General features: G+C 52.8%; 1 long non-coding RNA gene across 2 annotated transcripts; it reads right to left on the bottom strand.

Annotated features, from left to right (window-relative positions):
- Window positions 1-6105: 6105 nt before the first annotated feature.
- On the bottom strand, window positions 6106-14472 carry LOC106148495. 2 transcript variants are annotated; one of them, XR_001234000.1, is made up of 4 exons: window positions 14382-14472; window positions 14068-14260; window positions 13411-13670; window positions 6106-9927 (listed from the first exon to the last, which is right to left on the bottom strand). It is a non-coding gene; the product is annotated as an uncharacterized LOC106148495 (long non-coding RNA). The 2 variants fall into 2 exon arrangements; XR_001233999.1 differs by having other exon boundaries at window positions 13411-14260.
- Window positions 14473-15964: the final 1492 nt, after the last annotated feature.

Genomic DNA, 15964 nt, shown 5'->3' with positions numbered 1-15964 from the left:
CACCATCTTCACCATCACTATGATCATTCCCATCATCTTCATCAGCATCACCACTGTCACATCACCATTCCCATCATCATCTTCACCATCACCAAAATTACCATCAGCACCAACAGCATCATTAACATCTTCACCACCGACATCGTCTTTATCATTATCATCATCATCGTCATCGATGTTGTCATTGTCACTCCTCCCCAAGGTATCACCACTCTGTTGGGGAAGAGAGTCCACACCTCTCCTGGAATCTCAGGAGGAAGAGAGCCCACACCTCTTCCATGCTCCTGCACTCACAGCCTTCCCTAAACCAACTCCTGAACCTCAGTGCCCTCCCAGCCCTACGCACCACAAGAAGCTCCTCCCCTGGGTAGGTCTCCACATTCCCAAGACTGGACATCAGCATTCTCCAAATCATATAGAACACAAGCCTCTTCAGTGGTATTTTCAGTGCAGGTGAGCATGCAGCTCAGGAGCCTTGGTACCAACTTGGTACTGTCACTACCGGACACAGGCCAGCTAGGTGCAAGTCAGTGCTGCTGCACAGGAGAGAGGGAGGGAGTAGAAGGGTGAAGAGGAAGAGAACAAGGGAGGAATGAGGGAAGGGGAGCTCAGAAAGGAGAGAGAGTGGAGAGAGGGAGAGGAGAAAAGAAAATCAGCAAGGGAGGAAGAGAGGGATGAGGGAAGACAGGAGGAGGACGGAGGAGAGGGGCTAGCTGTAGGAGAAAGTAGAGGATGTAGAGGGGCAGGGAATGTGGAGCATCTAAAGTATGAGTGGAATTTTCACTCTTGGCAATGGAAAATGAAGACAGCCCCCTAAGCCACAGCCAACTAGATTATGGACCTCTGCCATTTTTCCCTGGAAAGAACAAAATGACAGCCTTTGTGAAAAAGAAACTGTCTGAGTTACTTTCTCGTTGCTGGGACACAATACCCAAGACCCACAAGTCTAAGAAGAAAAGGTTTATTTTGGCTCACACTTTCCAGACATTTTAGTCCATAGTCAGCTGGCTTCCAGGCTGGGCAGCATGGCAGAGGGGCATAGCAGAGGAGAAACAATTTATGCCATGGCAGCAGAAACCAGAGAGGGCTCCACAGAGGAGGGACGGAGATAGACCCTTTGTCTTAGTTACTTTTCTTGTTGCTGAGACAAAAGGTTTCAGTCTATAAAAGCTGGCTCCAAGGCAGAGTGGCATGGCAGACAGGCATTGCAGAGGAACAACAGTTTATGGTGGGCAGAAGGTAACAAAATAAGCATGGAATGACCACAACTCTTTCTATTCCTTATCTTATCCATACTACTTAGGGTAGGTAGCACTCATGCCCTTAATCCTAGTGTCCTTGAGCCTACCGCTATGAATCAATCCCAGTGTCACACACTGTAGATCCAGCCACCTCTGCAAAGCCCCACTTATGACTGCATGAGGCTTTGGAGGGACATCTAGACACAAGCCATAATACCCTTCCAGGTCATGTCTCCAGTAACCCACTTCCTCCAACCAGGCTTCACTTCCCAACGTCACATTTAGCTATAAGCTTATCAATGGATTAATCCAATAGTAACTATCATACACTCATGATCCAATAACCACCCAAAGCCCCACCTATGAGCAGATGAATCTTTGGGGGAATTTAACTATAAATCATAATATCCCACCCTGACCCCTAAAAGACTTATGAACATCCCTTTATGGAAAATGTGTTTAGTCCATGTCTAAGAGTTTCCAAAGTCCTAACAGTTTCAGCACTGCCAAAAGTCCATTTCCAAAGTCTACCCTGAAATTTTAGGCAAATGCTTACCCTTGAGCCCCTGTGAAAATGAAAAGTTAAACGCTTCCCACATACAAAGGCACAGGGTAAATGTTCTCACTCCAAAAGGAGTATATAAAGGAGTGGGACCAAAGCAAGACTAAAACCCATCAGGACAAACATTAAATCGTGTAGATCTATGTCTAGCACCTTGGGCAAATTGTGGTGAGATGTGACCTTCATAGGGCTCGGGTATCCTTACTCTTATGACAGTGCCTATGGATGTGGCCCTCATGGCTTCTCTCTTGGGCTGCCTTTGCTCACTCTTCAGGGTTGTTCTCAGCCAGTTCACATTCCTGGCTTTTCCAGCATCCTGGAGTCTCCACTCCACTTTCTACTTCACACTCACAACTTCATTGCCCTCTAAGGGGCACACTGCATGATCTCCCAGCCCTTCTTCTGCAGTTTGAGTGGAAGTCTCTCTGACCCCACAACTGTTGCATTCTGCATGCATATAAAATCAGCACCATGTGTATAATGTCAAGTTCAGCCACCAGCTGGAGAGTAGCTGAGCCCTTTTACATCTTGCTTGGGGTTGAAGAGGCATCTGAGTGCTGGCTGGCTGAGCACAGTAAACTGAATCCTGAGGGATCAATTCCCTAGGCAGCTCTTCTCCAACTTCTCCAAGGCAGTGTCCTGGGGCTCTCTTCTCAAAACACTTTTGCAATTTTGAGCCTTCAAAGAGTGAAGCCTTGATGCTTCTTCATATGCCCTTAAGCCATTTTTCCTATTGTCCTGTTCCAAGTATTTGAATTCTTTTTAATGCTTATCTTTTCAGGAACCAAGCTCCTCTGCTCCATCTTTGTAGGCCCCAAGTTTACCAAAGCTTACTTTCTAGCCAAACTCAAACTATTTAAATCATTCTGCTGGATCCTTTGCTCTTGATTTTCAATGTAGAGCTGGCTAAAAGTCCATAGTAGTACCCAAGCCATACCCTTGAATTTCCTCCATCAGATTAAGTAGTCTGCCACCCTTAATCTCAGTCTCCCTCAAAGTCTCAGGATATGAGCAAATTTTCTACCAAAGCATATTCACACATAGCCTGGAGACTAACACCTAAAGAGTCCTTGTCCCCATGTGAAACCTCCTGAGTTTGATCTTTACCAGCTGCATTTCTATCAACACTCTGGTTTTCTGAACTCTGACCAGAATCTCCAGTCAAGCTCAGCTCATAGTATTCTACAGCTACTTCTCCAGCTGACATCTTCAAACCTTTCCAAACTCCTCCTATTGACTGGTTCCAATGGCTTCTGAACCACATGATCAGGTAACATCACAGCAATAACACACTTCCTGGTACCAAAATATGTCTTAGTTATTTTCTTGCTGGCAGAACAAAATACCCAACATCCACAACTCTAAGGAGAATATAAACCATAACGGGAACAAAAGTGACAAAGACTCCTTGTCTTCCTCTCTTCACAGACTAGCACGTTGTCTCTGTCCCTCTATGCCTGAAGTTACTCTCACTGGCCATCTGGGCAAGAAAAGGCTGGTGGGGAGCCAAACTCCACTCCAGAAAGGCCCCCAAACTCCCCAGCAATGCTCAGCCTAAGTCCCTACTCTCACATTTATGTGGACTGCTCTCACCCCTTGTCCCCAGCAGGCAGCGCCTCTCTGACAGTCTTGTTTCCTTAGCCACAGATGGCCAATCATTCATGCTGACCTACATGCCACTTGGTAATGTTGGAGACACCTGGAAGACGTCTCACCCTCCACCTCTTTGTGGTGCTCAGGGCTGCCATCCTCTCTATGTTTGCACTTTATTGATGCTGGACAAGGGAGAGGATGGGCAGGGAACTACAAGACTTCACAGCAGGAAATGCCAGCAGCCCCTGGCTCTGGCTGGCTGGTGTAGAATGTCCTAGAGTGCCAAAAGCCCCCAAGATGAACAATATAAACATCTCATACTTGCTCCCCATAACCTGCCCAGCCACAGAGCAGCCTCCTTCTGCCATGGCTGCCCCCCAGTGCACTGGAAAGTAAGGCTTGACATTTCCTGAGCCATCCTCCTACAGAGAGCTGGGATGAGAGCTGAGAGATTCATTGAGCCTCACAGAGATTCAGTGTCCATGCAATAAAGTGGGGAATAGGACACTTTTCAGGAGGCATCACTGAGGGGGTCATATGAAAGAAATAACATGACATTGTGTGGGTTTGAGCACTTACTACATACCATGAACTGGACTCCATCTGTTTACAAAGATTGCCTCCCTCATCCCCAGGGGATAATGGCAAGTGTGTTTACCAAGCTCAAGTTCTAGCCTCCAGGGTCTTCTGCCTTCTCTTTCATGTGACAAGTTTGAGCAAAGTATCATATTCACAAGACCATGCAGGCAGATGTGGGCAGGCCAGGGTGGCCTCGGCTGCCACTCTGAGTCCCCTCCACAGCCCAGAATCCTACAGCACTGTGTGGTTTGCTGTCCAGGAATCTGGGCCAGCAGCAGAGACATAACTGTTAAGAACAGCCTTCTCCTGCCTCTTCTGGCACTTGAAAGGCAAAGATGCCCACAGCAGAGAGCCAGGGACCACCTCGTGATGCATTCCAGGTACAAAGGACAGACACTAAAGTCATCTGTCCAACTGCCCTCCCAGAAACCACCTATCAGAAGCCCCCTGGATGCCTGTATGCTGGGTACCTGTGACCCTTTTATCCAGCTTCTGCAACCTTCTTTCCCAAAAGATTTCCTATAAACCATAGGCTTGGGCAGTGCTGGGCAGAGAGGAGTGGACTGGGCTAGAGAGCTAGAATGGACTAAACTATTAGAGTTGAACTGGTCTGGACTAGGCTTGGCTTGCCTGGGCTGGACTGAGCTGTGTGTGGCTGTCCTGGGCTGAGCTGGGCTAAGCTGAGCTGGACTGGGCTGGGCTTTGCTGGCCCTGTCTGAGCTGAGCTGAGCTAGGATGAGCTGGGAGGAAGCCACATACTTGGCAATGAGGAATAACTCTAGCATACAGGAAGATAAACCAAAATCTTAGGAACCTCTAACCAGCTGTCTTGGTCCTCAGGGTCGGCCCCACCTCTCCTTGGGGAGAGAAAGGCCACTATAAGTCATGGGGTGCCTGTCAGGAGGGTCTTCTCTGCGTTTAAGGATGAAGGCTTTGCTTCCCTGCAGTCCCTAAACAAACCCACTGCAGAGTGGGGCAGTGGTTTCTTGGTGTTAGGTAACACACCCTGCTCACACGGCTCTCCACTGCAACCAAGGCTGCAGCCAGGTTTGCCTGGTGCCCAGGAGGCAGCTACTGCAGCTGGTCCTACTGGAGGGGACAGCTGACTCTAGATATACCACACACAGTCAGTTGCGGTTACCCCTGGGATGTGCATCTGAGACTGTCTGAGAGTCGCCAGCCTCTGCAATAGCCCCCTGAGCCCCCAGCCCGACGCTGCACCCTCCCCACACAGTCACGCAACACCTGTGACCGAGAGGACTCAGCTTCTCTGTCCGGAGCAGGGTCCCTGCCAGGAAGAGTCTGCGCTGGGGGCGGATCAGCCGGGGTCTGTGCCATTGGCTGAGCTGTCTGCTGGGCGGGCCCAGCTCACTGGGAACAGCAGAGCTGAACCAGGCAGCGAGGACCAGCCTGGAGGAGAGACCCCCATCGCCCTCATGCCCTGCTGCACGGTGAGTGCCGCCCCACGCAGCCCCTACCCAGACACATGAGCACCCCCACTTCGCACCTGGTGTGTGTGGGTCCCCTTCTCTAGGTCCTGCTGCTGCGGCAGCACTAGGGATGCTGTGGTCGCTGTACTTGAGGGTCCGGAAGAGGGAAGGGAAGAGGACTAGGGTGCTGTCTCCTTTACCCCGGAGGCTGTTATACAGATATCAAAGTGCTTTGGGGGCTGCACCCTGACCAGCCAGGCAAGAACCCTGCCAGGCACCACCACCACTGGTGCCAGGTCGCTGGCCCCCAGCAGCACCCAGCCTGTTCAGAGCCCAGCAGGCAGACTGGAGCAGGCAGTGGGTTCTAGCAGCGCCACCTTGAGGTGCCCCGGGGTCGGTTGCTGCATTGCACCCACCTCCCAGCACCTACCCCTTTCCTCCAGGCCAACTGCTGCCACCACAACCACAGAGGGCACCAGGATGGTGAGGGACTGTACAACCCCTCCAGGGGCAGGGAAACAGGACAAGTGGGCTAAGGAGTGTGGGAGCTTCAGAACTTGTCTGCAGATGCCAGCCCCCTGTGGGCAATCCCTTGTGAAGCATCCTTCTGTCCTATCTGTGTCCGCGCCTTTCAACTTCTCTCACTCAGTTATTCTTTTTAAGAAACAGACTCAAAAGGGGCTATTTCTAAACACTTGATCTAATATCGCATTGGCAGAATAGCAGAGACAGCTGAAGACAATCGGGTGGTGATGGAGGAGTCTCCCACACTCCATGAGCTATCCAAGAACTTTCCCAGACTATTGAGTACAGACAGGGGATCTGGGGGTTGGGTGCAGTGCTCAGGGTTCGAGAGCCAGCTCTTTGGGCAGAGCCAGGAGACTAGTGGATGCAGACCTGATGGAAGGAGATCCTGCGTCCAACCTAAGGTCATGGGGATGCTGACCCTGCTGGCCCTTAGCCTGAGGTCCAGGTCCCTGGACTGTGGTGGGGGGTAGCCTCAGCTGTTTGTACTCAGGCTCCTGAGAACAGAGGACCAGCCCGCATCTGAGGATGCAAAGAGAGCAGCGAGGCAGGCTTAAGCCATGAGGGAAAGCTGGAGCCACAAGTAGGGTTGCAGGGAAAGAGCCAGTGCAGGTGGAGCAGACATGCTGATTAACGGGGTGGCACCAACTGGCCCTCACACTTGCCAGGTGCGACTGGGGAAGGTTAGGGCCATGGCCCACATAGCAGCCACAAGCCAGCAGGGACGCAGTAACCATGTTGCATGCTCTCCGGCATTTATGTAACACCCCTCATGAGTGTCAGCCACCCAGAATGGCTCACCTGGGAGCTTGAGGGTCTTGTCTTGTGCTGATCAGGACCCACCAGGCTTATCAAGAGTCACCTTGCTTCCACTCCACCAGTCAGCCAAGGGTCTTGCTGCTGGGGACCACCTGCTCTGTGTGCGCACAGGATCGTGGCCAGCAGGCACGACCTCATGGAGAGGTGTCTGTGGGAGTCCTGGTAGAAAGGCCCGATGCCTCTTCCAGGCAGTCCTCCATCAAAGCTCTACTTCTTGACTGACTATGAATCAAGGCAGGGCAGCACAAGGGACAATGCCCTAAGTGCTGACCTACTATCCAAGGCAGGGAACCTGAGGACCTGTGTGGAGTTCCAGCTGCACAACGATAGGAGGGTCCTGGAGCCTCTGATCTGGGCAAAGTGGGAGAAGAGCTTGCACCGGGCATTCATGAGAAAGGACAGAAGGGTCCCAAAAAAGTCTCAAGTGCCATGCTTAACCAAGCAAGAAACATGAGGTCACCTAGGACATGAGCCACTTCACACGATGTGGCCCAGGACCCAGAGCTACTGCCCACTCTGGGGAGATGGGTGAAGTAGCTGGGCCAGATGAGATCACCACCCAGTTTCTCAGGCATAGTTGGGAGTCTAGAGCTGAGACCCCAGGGTCCCCTCAGTCCGCACCACCCCCTGGCCCTTGGCCTCATCATCCTCTGCTCCAAGAGTCGGCTCACAGTTCCTGGACATCCCCTTTGCCTCTGGCCAGCTCCTGGCCTTGGCGGGCAGGGAAGAGGAGAGGAGAGGAATTGCAATTGAGCTGAGCACAATCTCAAATACAAGCCAAGGAAGGGGAGGGAGCAGCAGAGAGGAACACAAGGCTGCAGGGTGCCAAGAGAGAGGGAGACGAGCAGGCATGTCCCGGTGCCCCAGCTGCCACCCCCGGCAGGCGCCTGTGGGTAAGAAGTGTCCTGTCACTGTGGTTGAAGCCCCTAACAGTTTGGGGTTTCTTCCGCTACACAGTGGCCTGGGTGGAGGCTCCTGAAGCTGGTAGAACCAGGACCCAGGGGTGACTTTGGAAAGGGAGCTTCTTGGCGGTGCCATCAGGCAGTGTCTTCCTAGCAACAGGGCTTATCATGGGGTGAGGGAAGAGAGGAAGCCAGGCAATGCCCAAACCAGTGTCCAGGCTGCTCCCTCCCTTCCCCAGGGGGTCCCAGGCCCCACACATACCCCGAGCCCAGGTGACTCAGACGGGGTACTTCCAGCCTCCATCCAGACCCTTTCCACCGCATCTCCCCCATTCTGAGCATCAGGCAACACCAAGACTCCCCAGCCTGCTTCCTCCTCACACTCCCCAGGGTGAAGCTGAGGCAGAGACAAGGTCACCCCAGCTCCTGCCAGCCAGAGCGGGCTGCAGGACTCCCAGCCCCAGACTGACTCTAGGACTCAGGACAGATCCTGGTCACCTTCTGGGCCTTCGCTTCCAGCTGGCAAATTTCATATCTTGCTTGGGTCAGGGCCAGCATTCTCAACAGAGCCGTCTTTGTTCAGCCCATAATTTATCCTTGTCAAGCAAGGCAAGTGTCCTTCTCTCCAGACCCCTGTTGCCCTGGAAGCCCACAACTCTCATCCTGCTCAGGCCTCCTTGGCTGCATCTTCTCGGCTCCATCTCTAGGCCAGATCTGGGGCTCCCCAGGTGTCACACCAGGCTTGGAGGGAAGGGGATGGCAGGGAGGGGCAGCTGGCGAAGCATTTCCAGAGGTCTGTCCTCCCATCTGCATGTTTTCCATCTGTCCCCGAAATGCCGGTCTGGAAGATGGGACTCTGATTTTCACAGGCTGAGTTCCCAAGGGTACTGAATGCCTGACCTCAGAGAGCCACGTAGTAACACTGTCACCAGCCAGTCATGGGGCTGTCACCTACTACCCACAAGGACACAAACTGGACCCCCAGGACCTCCAAGGCTGAGGAATGGCAGCCGAAAGATGGGCCCCTGTAGGCTCAGCACCTTCTTTTTGGGAACCTGTCCTTTCACTAGCACCTGCAGCTTGCTGTCACCACAGCCTTCACTGTGTCCTTGGCAGGTGTATGAAGAGCAGAGAGAGGTCACATAGGCCTCCTGGCACAGATGGTGTCTGTCTGACTGTCTTGAGTTACAGCAGTGAAGGTGAGGAAGGTTTGGTGGCAGAGAAAGATGTGCGCCCTCCAGGCATTTAACTAAGCCCCTAGTGAGCATCATTAGTGCCCTTCGGACTTCTGCGCCGTCCCTGTCTCCCACTCACAGACCTGACCCAGGCCCTCGTCACAGCCTTGGACAGCTCTATCTTCAGTCAATACCAGTGGGCTGTGTTCTTGCTTCCCCATGGCCTAGGGGCCAAACACTCCCATGTATCTTCTGGAGGCCAGATGCCCAAGAATAGACTGCTCTTCCTGAGGCTCTGAGGGTCTATTCCAGTCCTATCCCCAGCCCCGGTAGGGGTTGGCCATCCTCAGCACTCCTTGGCTTGCAGAAACACCATTGTCCTCTGCATCTTCACGCGACTTTCTTCCTGGGTGTGTCTGCGTCCAAGTCTCATTTTTATTAAGGACACCAGTGAAGTTGCAGTAGCGGCCTCACTTCATCTTGACTCATCACATCTGCTGTGACCCTATTTCCAAGTGCAGGCCCACTCTGTGGTGTGAGTTATATTTCAGTATAGGAATTCAGAGACCAGTTCAGCCCAACACTGACAATGGCCTGTGTTGTCAGGGGGCCACCAGGAGGATGCATTGCTGTCTTTAATGATGAATTCCTCATGGGGGTACTTTTGGAGGACTCGCCCACAGCCCAGCCTGGGTTCCCAACATCACAGGTCATCTTGGATCATCTGTCCTTTGGAGCATGCAATAGCAAACACACCCTCAGCAAGAGAAAAGTCAGAGGTAGGGGCGTTGCTGTGATACTACTTGGGCATGCATGCTGGACAACAGCCAAGCCCCTGGTGGACTGACAGCTCCCCTGCCTGTTATTTTTGTGGCTGGGGCTCCATGGAGACTCCACTGTCCCAAGGTCCCTTCCACTTACAAGCCAGGTTCGGGACTGGATGAAAGGCTCCAGAAGGGATGTGAAGACGTAGTCCTCAGCTGAAGGTGCAGAGGCCCTTCTGCCTCCCAGGTGGAGACCAAGGGACAGCCATCCTCAGGGGTCGTGTAGGATGTTGAGGCTGGTTCAGGGCAGGAAGAAGTTTCCCAGGCCAGCTGCTACCTGCAGGAAAGCAGAGCATACAAATGACAGCCAAAGTAACTTTCCCCAACCCTGACCCAGCCTCTCCTACCAATTGGGAGACGTTGGCTGGTTACAACTGAAACGGTCTGAGAAGTCCCAGCAACCCAGCCTGAAGCTACTGTGGTGCCCAGAAAGCCAGCTCACCCCAGCTCGTTCTCCACCCAGGGGAAGCCAATGGGTTTTTCTGCTCTTTCTCCCCCAGAGCAACTTCCTCTCTTCCCAGCAGGGGTCAGTATGGGACAAGGTTTGCTGGAGGACTTCATGGGCTCTTCACTGAAGACATCCTCTAGGGAGTAGGTGTTGAGAAGGGAGCCAGAAGGAGAGGGTTGAGGCCTGCACTGGGACCAGCCAAGTCCAAAGGCTACCGTGTCCACAGTAAGCGATCAGCCAGGGCCGGGGCCGGGTCACTGGGCCAAAGCTACAAGGCCTAATTGTCACCCAGGAGGGCTTGCTGCAAAGACCCAGGACCATCCCAGTCTCCCACCCCTACACCGTGCTCACCCATCCTGACTAGTGGGCCTAATAGAGCAAGGAGGAGCACCGACTACATGCCTAGCACACTCCAAAAAACCTCCTAAAAAACAAAAACAAAACAAACAGAGCCTTGCCATGAATGTTCTTAAAATTTCCACTTTACAGATGGGAAGGCTGAGACCTTGGAAAGGATAACAATCTGCCCTCCCAGGCTGAGGTTTCAGAGACCTCCCTCCCTCCATCTCTTCTTCTCTCTTTCTACTGCTACTTTTTGGTGGAGGAGGTGATTACTACACCTTCTTTTTGGATTAAAATTAGGGAAGCTTTTCTTCCAATTAAGCCTCTTAAAACACACAAAATAAGCTATTGGGAATCCCTTAGGGAGCCTGCCATGACCAGTTCACAGCAGACAGGATACAGAGCTGCAGTTTCCAGGGAACGTTAAGCACTGCCAACCTCTGCCTGGATTGCAGAGGGCTCTCTAGGTAAAGGGGTGCACCCCATAAGATGGGCCTAGGAGGCCCCACAGGAAAAGGCACATCCTCCCCAGTCCCATGGGACCAGGGAGGCCCTGGCCGGTCTGCAAAGGCTCCTGAGACAGACCCTGTACACGGAGCACAGACCTGTCCACAGTGGTCTCAGGCCTGGCCAGGGCCTGCCTGGAGGGAGAGAAGGCAGAAGTTAGGTCAGTGAAGGGTGGAGGCCCAGTGCCCAGAGCTTGAGTGGCAGCACTCTAAAGGATTCCTTTCGGCTGCCCCCCACCCCGCCAGAAAAACTCAGCCCACACTTCGGCGGCACTAGCTCAAGACTTCCTCCTTCCTCTTTCCTCCCACCTCCTGTGCTCAAGAACTATCTTACCATGGCCCCTAAGGGTCAACCTGGCCGGAAAGAGCAAATAGCCCAAGTAGGAAAGGGTGGAGCTGGTAGTTCTTCCAGAGGCTCTTTCCGGTTTTCCCTCTGTCCACACAGTGCTGGAAATATATCCCTGGGGGTGGCACGGAGTAGGGGAAATAGTCTAAGTTTTGCCTTGCCCAGTGCAGATAGCCAGCCCTTTGTCCTAGAGTCCAGGCCCTGTCTCAACCCAAACACATCTTTCAGCCATCTCCTCTCAGGGCTGCAGGTCCTATTTGGTCCCCTGAGAGGAAGGGGCTACCCAAGATTCCTTCCTGGTGGCAGACTCTGGGTGGGTGCCCTTGTGATAGCCTGGAATCCCCACTAGTACATGAAGCTGAAATCCCAGTAGCAATGGGGTGGGGATCACTCACCCACAGCTCCTTTCTCCAAGTGACCTATTTATAAAATAGAGAGGCATTTGTGTGGGTGCTGAGCAGGGGTGTCTTGTACCCACACCCAGCGGACTTCCTGCTCTGGGGAGGGATAGCTGCCAGTTCCAGCTGTCTACAACCTTCCAGACAGCCAGAAGGACTGAGCTATCCCACACCCCAGTTCCTTCCATTCTGCAGCCCTTCAGAGGTGAGGAATACCTTCCCTTTGACCTCAGTACCTCAGACCCGTGTCTGGTGCTATGTCTCTGAGTGTCTCCCTTCCCTGCTTGGAGTTTCTGGCAACCCCAAAGGACCCAATACTATCCAGGTCCTCAGGCTGGCTGTGCCCGATGTGTCCTCAGGAGTGTGGACTCCTGAGGCCTGGGTTCTGTCTCAGGGAAACTGGGGTGCAGGGAGGCCTTCCCCACCTGGGGCTGGAGCTGGGGTGGCACAGACTGGCTGCTTAGGGTGAGGGACCCATGAGAAAGAGGGCTTAGGAATCTCCCCCCAGAAGGGGCCCAGAAGTGGAAGTGACCATACCAGAGGCTGTTTGGGGGCAGTTGAGTCAGTACTCCTGCCCCATCTCTACCAGGACTAATCACCCCTTATCCACCTGCTCAAAGCCTTTGGGGTCTGGCTACCAGCAACAGCCCTGAACCTGTCAAGCAGAAGGTGGGACCCAGGGAAGCAGGTGCTCCTGAGAAGAGGGTGCTCCAGGACAGGAAGTCACATACATCTCTACGAGGCCTTTATGTGTGGTAGATGACAGCTGCTTGCCATCTGCAGGGGGTGGGGTCCTGTTCTCACAGTGTGCCTGGATGACCCCAACAGAACCACCCCATCTGGAAGCAAAAGGAGCAAAATGAGTCCCAAGGACTAAGGTCACTGGAGTCGCTTCTGACCTCACAGGTGCTCACCTGAGTCCTCCTGCCTCTGCTGGACACTGAGCCCTGAGCACCCACATTCCCCAGGCCTGATGAGTAAACCCAGCGTGGGCTCAGTGCCTGTGAGCAAGGCTCTGGGAGCTGATTGGTTAGGGCTCTGGAAGAGGGGAGGCTAGCGATGAAGGAAGAGCCGAAGGGCAGAGGGTCCAGGCCATCCAGGAGCGTCCCCCTGGAGGAGGACAGGGCAGAAGACTGGTCTTTCCACCATCAGTTTTTTCCCTAAACATTCTTGGCTCCAAGCCAGTGAGCTCCCACAAGCACATTCTGGGTGTCACTGTGGAAGGCCCAGTTCCCAATGGCTCACCCTGTCCTAAGGCTGCTCCTGCCCCCACTGCTCTACCCAGTTCTTCTGGAGGCTTCCCCGCTTAGCTCAGGGGCCTCTGGAACCATGGCTCTTGGGCTAAATAAGCTCTAATAACCAGAAGCATCTTTGGAAATTCCTGTTCCCTGGCCACTCTAGACACTGAGGTCTGCAGCAGGGCCTCAGAGTCTGCATTTTCTGGCTTTAAACTCACGGCGCTTGATTCTTGTCACTAAATCCATAACCAGCTCCTTATTGGAGCATAGCTGGTGACCTTGGAGCCAGGCCACCCTTCCCTACCAAGCGCCTGGTGGTCTCAGTAGGTGTATGCAAGGGCCCCACAGAGCCACAAGCTGGTACTTTCACTGGAACCTGGGGCCTCTCTTCCTCCCAGGTGTAAATATTTCCCTCCCATGAGAACTCCCTGATGACTCATACCACTGAGCATTTTCCATGTGCTTCTTGGTCATCTGCATACCTTCTTCAGAGAAATGTCTTGGTGAGTTAGCTGTACCTGCTGCAAGGTAGGGGGTCGGGCTGCATTCTTCTGCCTGGGCACATTCAGCCTTCCTGCGCCCTTTGTTGAAGAGCCTGTCCTTCCCTGCTGATTTGTTCTGGCACCACTGTGGAAAGTCAATTGACCGTGTATGCCAGGGCTTATTTCTAGGCTCTTTGTTCTGTCTCACTGGTCCTTGTGTCTGTTTTCATGCCAACACTTCGCTGCTTTGGTGACTGTCCCTGAAACAGTTGAAATCAGGTTTGAGTCCTCCAACTTAGTTCTCTTTTAAGATTGTTTTGGCTATTTGGGTCTTTTCATATTCCATACGATTTTTAGAAGGATTTTTCCATTTCTCTAGAAAATGACATTGGGATCTTGAAAGGGATCACACGGAATCTGTAGATGGCTTGTGGGTAGGATGTGCATCTAAATGGGTAGCTCTGCTCTAGCCTGGCCCCACCACCACCTGTGAACCAGGCATTCTATGTGAAGCAAGAGGCCACAGCAGCCAAGCAGACTGTCTGATTTTGAGGGCCTAGACCTTTGCCCTCTCTCTACCATAGCCACTGGCCATGCAGAGTTATTAAAATTGACACTTCATTAACTAAAACTCAGCTCCTCAGTCATGTCACCCACATTCCAAGTGTTCGGTAGCTGTATGTGTCAGGCTACTACCACCACATCAGGTCCCATAGCTTATAGGACATTTCATCGTTCCACAAAGTTCTGGTAGATGATGCCATTCTAGACTTCAGTTGCAAGAGGCCAGAGGTGGGAATGTTAAATCCAAAATTCTTACAGGTCCTGAGTGGCTGATGTTCCTAAGTGCCTGAAACAGAAATGAGGGTATGATGGTCAGTTGTTGGCAGTTGGGGTTACTTCTTTCCAGTGGGGTACGGGCTTGGAGGGGGACTGAGGACTGTTAGGAAGTGAGAGGGGAGAGTGGGTACCGGAGGTCCTTAGGCCAGGCCCTCTCTGGGGTCCACTTAGCTCCCAAAGTAGATCATGAATGGGAGCTATGGGCCCAGCACAGCCACAAGTACAGCAAGAAGGACATATTTACCAGACTGCACTCTGTCCCCTCTCTCCTGATCTCTGTTTATGACATCCCCATGCTTTCTCCCTCAGTGACTTAACAGTGAAGTCCTCTTTTCTCCTGTGGCCAGAGAGAGGCCTGTACTCAGCTCCCCAGCTGAGCCCTATGGCCCCCAGGCCAACTGTGTGTCCCTTCCTTTCTGGCCAGGACCGAGTGTCAGCCTGCCAGCCTGTCTCAGAACACACTGGCACCTAGCAGTGCAGCAGGTCATGAATGGGCTGGGCCTGGGGCCTCTGGCCCATCTGTGTATATGGGCTGAGAACAGCCAGACCCTGAACCAAGAGCTATCTCTGTTCAGGAGGACCCCCATCCTTGATGCTAAGCTCCTCTTGTGGTGACAGACCCTGGCCTAGTCCAGGACAAAACCATGGTCATTTCCCCACAGGACGCTCATGCAAGGTTCCAGACTCATTTGCGGAGACTCTGACGATGTGAGGTGGCCATGCCAATAGCTCCTGCCCATCCTGTGAGACCCTCGGGCAGGGAGCAGAGGTGGCTTCCTGGCTCTGAGGGGCTTGTGGGGCTGTCCTCAGCTGATGACCAATGTCTGTGGGCCCACCCCTAATTCTTGGAGCCATCCCATCAGAGAGCTTGAGAATCCCAGCGCATCGTGGTGACAAGACTCCAAGCATGCCAGGACAGGAAGCTGTTCTTCATAGGTCCAGGTCCCACAGCGCACACTGGGCTTTCTGCAGAGCATTTCCAACACCTGCCCCTCATCCTTGGACCCCAGCCCGAGTTACTTCACATGTACATTCTCATTACTGTAGGCTGCATTTGCTCCCAGATCACTATTTATTGTGTACAGGTCCTTTTCTCATCATTCCACTGATGTGCTTTTTTGAGATATAATTATATTCTGTAAAATTCATGCTTTTCAGTGGTTGGCTGTATGAGTTTTAACAAATGCACAGTTACATAAGCACCACCATCAAGTTACAGAACAATTCCAACACTGCATGACCTGCCCTGGGGTCTCTGTGGTCAATCTTCAATCTTCCAGTCCTTTCCCTAGCCCCTGATGTCTTTTGTCCTGGCAGTTTTGCCATTTCCAGAATGTCCTATGAACCCCGTGGTGTGTGGACTTCCCTGTCCGGCTTCTTTCCCCCAGCGGACTATGTGAGATTCATGCATACCACTGCATGTGTCCACGGTCTGTTCCTCCAATTGCTAAGTAACATCCACTGAAATAGCACATAATGTACATTTGCCCTGCTGAAGCAAGGCCTGTATCCGTCCTGAGCAACTGTGAATTAAGCTGTGAGAAACATGTACACAGGTTCTTGTGGGGAGGTATGTCTTCATTCCACCTGGGTAATTCTCAGGGGCAGCATGTGCTATCCTTCACCAGAAACTGGCAATCGGTCCTCCAAAGTAGCCACCCCCTCTTGCATCCCACAAGGGATATGGGAGGCACTGTGGCTCCACACATCCCAG

This window comes from Chinchilla lanigera, unplaced genomic scaffold (genome assembly GCF_000276665.1).
Source record: "Chinchilla lanigera isolate Chin_1 unplaced genomic scaffold, ChiLan1.0 scaffold00021, whole genome shotgun sequence".
NCBI classification, from domain to species: domain Eukaryota; kingdom Metazoa; phylum Chordata; class Mammalia; order Rodentia; family Chinchillidae; genus Chinchilla; species Chinchilla lanigera.
Note: the sequence above shows the minus strand (reverse complement) of the source record. Positions and strands in the feature narration are given on the sequence as shown.